Source organism: Anneissia japonica, unplaced genomic scaffold (assembly GCF_011630105.1).
Source record: "Anneissia japonica isolate Jap-2015-1 unplaced genomic scaffold, ASM1163010v1 scaffold1455_len155807_cov116, whole genome shotgun sequence".
Taxonomy (NCBI): domain Eukaryota; kingdom Metazoa; phylum Echinodermata; class Crinoidea; order Comatulida; family Comatulidae; genus Anneissia; species Anneissia japonica.
In genome coordinates this window covers 120,022-127,607 of record NW_022732745.1, presented here as the reverse complement: position 1 = coordinate 127,607, position 7,586 = coordinate 120,022, and the positions used below count along the sequence as shown (strand labels likewise).

The 7,586-nt window shown below is 32.2% G+C and overlaps 1 long non-coding RNA gene across 1 annotated transcript in view; it reads left to right on the top strand.

Moving 5' to 3' along the window:
• LOC117115776 overlaps positions 1-5,458 on the top strand; it is a 16,372-nt gene extending 10,914 nt beyond the window's left edge. The window contains exons 3-4 of the long non-coding RNA XR_004446609.1: positions 1,361-1,625; positions 4,505-5,458. This is a non-coding gene — a long non-coding RNA (uncharacterized LOC117115776). The remainder of the gene's footprint in view (positions 1-1,360; positions 1,626-4,504) is intronic.
• Positions 5,459-7,586: the final 2,128 nt, after the last annotated feature.

The following is a 7,586-nucleotide window of genomic DNA, read 5'->3' as shown; positions in this document are numbered from 1 at the left end:
TTTCAATCACTTTGAAATTTGAAATTGAATGACCAGCTAAATTGAAATGTTCGGCTACTGGTTGATCAAGCTTAGATGTTCTGATAGCTGATCTGTGTTGTGTCATTCTCATACGGAGAGTGTTTTTTGTTTCTCCGAAATATTGTTTGTCACAAATATTACAATATATGAGATAAATGACATTTTTGGTGAGGCAATTAATTGATTGCCTTATCCGAAATATGTGGTTAGTTTGGTTGCTCTTGAATGATTGTGTAGAATCAAGCAAGGAGCATGTTTTGCATGGTGAACCACAAAGATGACTACCCAAATTATGGTTGTCGCAAGAGTTAATTTGCCTCTTGAATTTAGATCGTACTAATATATCACGAAGGTGAGGTGGCTGTCTCTTATAAACATCTAGATGTGTATAAGAGACAGGTATTAGTTTCAAATTCGGACATGATAATACATCGTGTAGCATAGCTCTCAACAAATCTATATCCTATAAATAAATAATGAAATTGTGTATAAAATGCCTCTGATGGGATTTGAACCTGTGACCTCTCGCTAAAGGTGAGCATCATAACCATTAGACCACAAAGGGGTCTAATGGTTATGACGCTTGCTCTTGCCAGGATGAAAGTCAAGATATTTCAGGGGTCTCGCCTGTTAGGTGTTCAAAAACTAATTTTATAGGCATTTTAAGGGTTGGTGGGTGATAACAGCAGTAAACACTAAATAATAAAATATGGATTTTAAGAAAGGAAAATTGGGTTAATTAGGGTAGCGGAGGGCCAAATTAAACTGGGTGACTGAGTGGAAAACTCCAAGGATGGGTGGCCTTCAGCCACTATAACTACATGCATTCCAGTCAAGCCTATCATGTTTTATAATTTGACATCAAATCACTTCAGTGTATTATAAATTCAATTTAGATTTTCAAGATTGTTTTTTCATCTTTTGTATTATAAATTAATCTGTCAGTTATACCGAACACCGAAAATGTTTTTTTCAAAACATACAGTGGGTCAAAATTTCCAGGATAAAAATCCTGGAATTCACTATATTCAGTATATTGCGTGCCTAATATGGTCATGGTGAGTCACATCAGGAACATATATAGGCATGTAATGACTATATATGGGCATGATAACATCACATCATGACCATATATAGTCACTATATATGGGCATATAATCTGGACAGAGCTTTAGGTGTATAGAAATTTATGCTTACAAAATGTCAAATATATATAGCAAATAAATTTAAAATAAATAATTATGTTTTTTAAACTAAACTTAATTTTGCTTCAGTAATTTTTTTTTTTACTTTTTTTTTATATATACCGGTATATATTTTTATTTTTAATTTATTACAGAGGGATATAAAAAGGAAGATGCAAAATGTAGGAAACTGTTGCTGTGTTAACTTATGACAAGTTGTGACTCATCAGATCAGACAAAGGGATGGAAGACAACAAAGAAGATTGCTATACGTACCTATCACAGAGTTAAGAGGGAACCTGCCCTGGGGTCCAAGTTGAAAGTAGTCAATTCCATGAAATCCTCAGTGGCAGATTCAGGAATTTGAAGTGGAAAAGAAGCCCAGGTGGGAATCTCACAGATGGAGGGGCTAGAGCTGAGGTAAGAAAATTTATGATTATGGCACCTCACGATGGGTGCAAATGGCACTCTCACACTTAAATTTGAATATAATTGTTTTTTTGCTCCCCGCCCCCTCATTTAAAAAAAAAAAATTTTGAAAAAGTTAGGGGTTGGGGGCAGCTGGTTCTCTCCTTGAATCCACCACCGATCTGTTAATGAGCCTTCATAACACGTTTAAATTTATTTTCTGCACATACTGATACCCATGAGCACTGACTTCCATGAGACAACTGATGGTAAAGCAGTGAAAACATGGAAATATTATGAATTTGCAGGAGATGTGTTTTTTCCTGGAAATTCTTGCTTGCTTGTGGGAGGGTGTTCTGATTACAGTCAGATTCACACAAGTTTCAAGCAATTGGGACCCTCCCCTCCCCCTAAAGTTTTGAATTGTAGCCTGGACCAATATGTTTTGGTGTAAATAATAAATTAATGTTTACATAATTGTAGAAAAATATTTTGATTTACTACTTTTATTGCCATCCATCGTTCTATGTTCTATGTAACTTGATGGAATAACAAACTGTTAATAATAAATTATTTTTTTTTTTCAAATATTGTGAATTTTTTGTCCACATTCAAATTTTATGTGACAAATGAATGAAATGCCAATATTTGGGTACATTGCACAAACATTTGTCACATGTTTGAGTTTTTCTGACAGGAACTAACCTACCACGAGTTCTTCACACAAGGTGACCTGGAGAAGGCGATTGGCATCCCTCCACTGGAGATGTAGTTAATATTTTCATATTTATTATAAGTAGTTACTATTATAATTGTTTAGTTAATATGTTACTTTTTTTTAAACAAAAAATAATTTTTTACTTTTTAATTATTTATTTATTTATTTTATTTTTTTTGCTTTTTATTTATTTTTTTTCTGTTTTAATAGTTAACCCCTCACAAACCTCTCCTGCTCACATCTACCAGCTCAAGTCCCCAATTTAGCCCCCTCCCCTCAGAAAATACATTATACAGCTGTCATATCCACTCATTCATGGAAGAAACTGGTAATTTAAAAGCTACCATAAAGATGGAGTGACAGTGTGCCATATTTGCAAAAGAAAGAAAAGGATGTTAAGAACTGCAAATTCTAGTGATCAATTCAGGCACAATAGACAGCCTTAAAATTTCCGTTGATTGTATAAGCACCTGACTTTATTATGCTCCAGTACTACTGGGAGACAATCCCCTGCTCATATCCTATTTCACCCTTAAAACTTCCATGTAAAATTGACAGTGCACAGTGTATAGACCCCAATTCTGCCAAACTTCTTAGCCCACGACCCAAATTATACCTCAAGCACTCAGACGCGACCCATCGAACCTGAAGTCAATATATCACGTCGATCGTTTTATACGCTTGAGGGATAGTGGGAGCCAACCACTTGATTCTTTTGGCAAAATCCATTAAAAGATACTATTACCCAAAAAATCAATTTAAAACGCTAAAAAATGAAAATTTTACTTTTAACCAAAGAGAGGTTAAAACGCTGCTGCAACGTTATGGAATACTCCCCCAGAGAGCTTGTGTTTGTGAAAACTATGGAAAACACCTGCCAAAGTTATACGAAAAACAGAAGAGATTCTAGTAGTCAAGACTTGCACAGCTATAGATAATCTTGTTAAGCGTCTGTTTCAAAGTGAAGCCATCACTATGTTCAAAATTATCAATAATTTGGCACCAGCTTACCTATATTGTAGATTCAATATTAAAGAAAGTTCTTATAACACCCGATCTAAAAACCAACTAATACTTCCTAACCTAGAACAGATTATAAAAAAAACATTGTCTTTCCTACAGAGGTGCAAATTATGGAATGAACTAAGTGATGACCTCAATACTCCAACTACTCTTTCTAACTTGAAATGTAAATTAAATTAATTAATTAAAAGACAAATAAATATTTTTATAGATACATGCTAAAATTTAATTAAGCTATATTTTGTTTTTGAAAGGCTATAATCAGTAGCCTACATTTAATAAGCAACTCAATCTATTATCTTAGATTAGCACATTTTTGTGTATTACAATAATTTTTCGTAATTTGTATTTTGATGTTTTAATTTTTGTTTCCTAATTTGTTTTTTAAGTTTCCTTGTATTTTCTGTAATTAATATTATTCTTTGTTTAAAATTAAGTTTAATTATTATGTCTGTTACGGCATTGATGAAAAACACTACTGAGGTGATGTTTATCGTGGTTAAATAAAGTTGTTATTATTATATATATTCCAAAGGGTGTTTAATCCAGTGACCAGGGATAATGTGTAGTACATGAGGCTATTATTACTACACACCTTTAATTACTATTATTATCACCATCATCATCATTATTATTATTACTACACACCTTTAATTACTATTATTATCACCATCATCATCATTATTATTATTACTACACACCTTTAATTATTATTATTATCACCATCATCATCATTATTATTATTACTACACACCTTTAATTACTATTATTATCACCATCATTATTATTATTACTACACACCTTTAATTACTATTATTATCACCATCATCATCATTATTATTATTACTACACACCTTTAATTATTATTATTATCACCATCATCATCAGGGGGGGGGTTTCTTATTACTGTTAAAATTTTTATCATTATTATTATTATTATTATTGTTGTTGTTGTTGTTGTTTTTGTTCTTATTGCTATTATTATTTTTATTATGTTATTATTATTATTTATTATTATTATTATAAAATAAGGCATATAATACACAACTGCAGTTCTTTTGAAAACTATCTGCAAAACCATCTATTTTCATACAGAGTACAAAAGATGTGTTTGATGAAATTTTTATTTGTTTTTTGCAAATGTTTGTAGGATTCTTGCCGACATATTTCCTGAAGCACAAGTTCTTTTAAACACGGTGGATGGTAACTGAAATATGTGGATCAAGCTCTCCGAGACGAAAGCAAGCAATGACGCCTCAGCAGCACAATTCTCTTGATTTCTTTGACATGCAATTCCATAGTGAAACGCCCGCTTTGATTCCAGAAGAAAACAAGGAAAGGAAAAAGCAATTAAATCCTCCGAAAGATAGTGCCATTCTGTGCTGTGGCTTCACACCCCATTTGTTGATGTATACTCCCTTAGTTTACTGCCATTCCATGCTGTGGTTTTACCCACTTGATGACTGACTGATGTAGGGTACAATGATATAGACAGGGCAATGCTTGCTTTATAACCCATGTTTAGAGCTTGTTATTCACTTCCCCCAACAATCGTCAGTTTATGCGATTCTACGGAGAACTCAACGCCACGACGTGCACGCAAGGGATTGTTTTTAATGACAATCCGTTCAAACTGCCAACGACAATCAGCAGGCGACGGCATCGCTTCTTCTAGCCATCCACAAAGAGTGGAGTTGGATTCATCGGCCGATGGTCTTACAACTGCTGTACGACACATCAAGATTTATAGGTAGCCAATACCATCAAGATGTGTACAAAATCCAGAGCACCAAAATTCCGTGGACCTTTCTTATTGGTCAGTTTGATTGACGCCCTGGAAAGGCCCATTATCACTGTCTTTTTTATTAAAAACATGGGATTTATATATGCACAGTTGTATATTGTTGAGTAAAATGCAAGACATATAACAGTAATATAACAAATTGTATCTATTTAGATACACTGTATTGGATGTATGTGATTTGGGGTTTTGTTTGTACTGTTGCTGATAATAGTGATGATGATGGTGGTGGTTATGGTGGTGTTGATTACATTATTTTATTTTTCGGTTCTTTCATTTGTATTTATTTAGATTTTTAAAAAAGAATACCACACACCTGATACACAGATACAAAACTCAGTGAGCTGGAGGGGCAGAGCCTTCAAATTGAAGTTAGCTGCTTAATAATAAGAAGTAAACACACTATTCTATTGGTAAAAAAAAAACTTTTTCCTACCAACCTACCCTTTTTTTGGATTTACCCAAAATGTGGCCCCAGCACAGGAATTCTTGTTTGGCCTATTGGTAGTGGTGGTGATTATGAAAGGTGTTGGTGTCTGTTGCTAGGATGATCTTGATGTTATCCAGTACTATAGTCTCCTTAACCAGGTTCTTATACAGGGCTCCCTCTATTTAAAGTTCAACTCTAATTCTGTGGTCCCTAATTAGCAAATGTCTGTTACAGTATCTTTATTATTATCTATATTATTGGAGACCAAAACTGCTGAAGACAGTGGCAACCCTGATCCCAACAATGGTCTTTAAGTGGAAATATTCTTATACAAGTCTCCCTCTAATTAAAGACCACCTCCAATTAAAAACCACTTTTCTGTGATCCCAAATTAACAAATGTCCGTTACAGTATTTTATTTTTCTAATTAGAGACAAAAGTTGCTAAAGGCCATGGAAACCCCGGTCCCAAAACTGGTCTTTAATTGGAGGGAGACCTGACATTCATTATTGTGTTGCACACTAATTGCCCACTCCATTTTTTAAATACATCATTTATTTCTGTTTTTAAAAAATAATTTAAATGATTATATAATACAGAAAATGTTCTTAGTGTTATTAACAAGCAAAAACATTTTTATATAGTTTGTTTATGTTTACGTTTGTTATCCATATATAATATAAACATCCTTAAATTTATATTGCATAATTGGCTGTATCAGCATTATTCAATTTTAATTCCTATTTATCATTACACAAAGGTCAATAAAATTATGAGTTAAGCCCTTTCCAGCCTGCATGTGACATATTTATATATGGTAATGATGACATCACATCATGACCATAATAGGCACATCATGACTATATATGGGCATACAACAGTTGTTTGTTGTACTTCAAAAGTTGTCTGTGTTTATACAGTGTAGCACATATATGCATTTATAAATGCAAGCATTATGTTAAGCAATGCCCAATAATTTATTATACAATTTAGTAAACAGTAAATCATCTAAATGTGTTTTGTGTCAAAGGTTATTACATAGGTGTAGCATTACAATTATATCGAAGGAAATATAACATGTAATATAAAATTATTTATTAATATGTAACATGATAATGGTATATTATGGGATATTTAGTTATTTATTATATCTTTATTAGTTAAGCATTAATTATTATTGTTTTATATTGTATTTTCCTTTTATATTCTATTTTATTTTATTAATGATTTTTTAAAGAATTTGATATCTATTTCCTGTATAATAATTTTATTGAATTTCTGAAAATCAATGGTAATATGTATATTAGGAGTATTTTGTAAGTTTATTTTTTAATAAGTTTTCACAAAGAATGACTTGAATTAGATCATACACTTGCATCAGTTGTCAATCTGCTTCTCTGGATAATAACTTTTGTAGTGTATTAAATCTTTTAGTGTTAATTTTCTTGTTGACTGATAATTAAATATAGAAACATCTGTGTATATTGTATTTGATAAATGCACTATACAAGCCATATCATCAGCATTTAATTGCAAATGTTCCATGTTCAATTGAATATGTAGTCATTGTTGAATGTAATGCATGGTGTTTGTATACATTGTCCATGTTCAGTTAACATGGTGTAGACCATGTTTTATTGATTGGATGGTCTAAGTGAAACCCGATCTATGTTCAATTTAATATTTGGCTCATTAGTAACTTCATTGAGGTGTACCTCCATGGTAACGTACAATGTGTGTTTTTTAATACAGTTGTCGATGTTCAATTAAATTCATGGTTCATTTTGAATTCACTATAGTTCGTGTTCAATTGAATGTGGTCCTTGTTTAATTTAAATAGACTTTAGTCTCTTTTATTAAATAATCCGTTTAAAGAAGGTTAACTACAGGGACGACCGAGATATTCGTGTAGAAATAAATGTATTTATATCATTATTAACCTTTGTTTGTTTTTTTTACGACCATTTAAATCCTCTTTCAATTGTAACTGTGCTGTGAATG